The sequence below is a fragment of the Grammomys surdaster genome, unplaced genomic scaffold (assembly GCF_004785775.1).
Source record: "Grammomys surdaster isolate TR1022 unplaced genomic scaffold, NIH_TR_1.0 191, whole genome shotgun sequence".
Taxonomy (NCBI): domain Eukaryota; kingdom Metazoa; phylum Chordata; class Mammalia; order Rodentia; family Muridae; genus Grammomys; species Grammomys surdaster.
Window position 1 is genome coordinate 16689645 of NW_021604636.1, and position 1156 is coordinate 16690800.

Genomic DNA, 1156 nt, shown 5'->3' on the forward strand with positions numbered 1-1156 from the left:
TATATATATATATATATATATATATATATATATATATATATATATATCTCATAATGTCTCAGCAAGTAGGCCATGCTGGCCACAGACTGCTGGAATGACATGCTTGTGGCATTATAAGAGGCTAGCCTTAAGAGGATTTCAAATGGATCCCTCTCTGCTTCCTTCAGAAGAGCTTTTAAATTTACCTAGGATAGGATCTAGATGCACCATACATGGGTATTGAAATATCGCACATTGCCCCACAAATGCATACAATAACTGTGTATCAAAGAAAAACTGAGGATACAAGACCCAAGAGTGACAGAACTGTCACCAGGCAGCTTTCAAGTGCTGCCTCTTTTCCAGTGGCCAGCCACACCTCTGCAAAGTGACAATACAAACTGTCCACAGTCAGGTAAGGAGCCAAGTAGCCTCTGCCCTCCAATCACAGCAAATTTAAAAATAAATCACGCAAGTCTGCTCTCTTTTAATCCTTAGTTGAGTGGCATGAAGAGGTAAGAGTTTGCAACTGTCACACCTCTTGGATACCTCAGCTGGCAGCAGCATGGCTGCATGCATTGGTCCAGATGCCTGGATGTGCCACACTCTGGGTTTCAGGCTGAGGCTTGCACTTGCTTTAAATTCTTTCTTTGTTGCGAATTCTGCTCAGTTCAAACAAAATGGACACATCACCCATCTACACAGGCAGGGAGCCATCTGGAAGTTCCTGTTGAGGCAGGCAATTCTGTCAGGCTGTCCTTCACAGGTCTCTGATAGTGTCTTTGTTGTTGTTTTTCTTCAGTCTTTGTTTTATTTACAGGCAAATTCCAAGTGAAATTAGCACTGAGGAATACGAAATGGCCAGTGACTGTGACGCCACTCCTGTCCAGAACACAGATTTTAATTGACCATGAACATTTTTCAGTCTGAATATGATATGACACCCAGGGAAGCTGGAAAAGGAATTCAGGAGATCTCAAGAGCATTAAAAAATAAAATCAAATGTGATAGAATGGAACATTCTAGAGTTTATACTCCACAGTAAGGGAGTCCCAAGTTTATGGAGTTCAAGCTCATCGTGTGTGTGTGTGTGTGTGTGTGTGTATGCTTGTATGTATGTGTGTTTCTATGTGTTTAATGTTGTATATTTAATATAAAATCAGGTGTTTTCCTTATA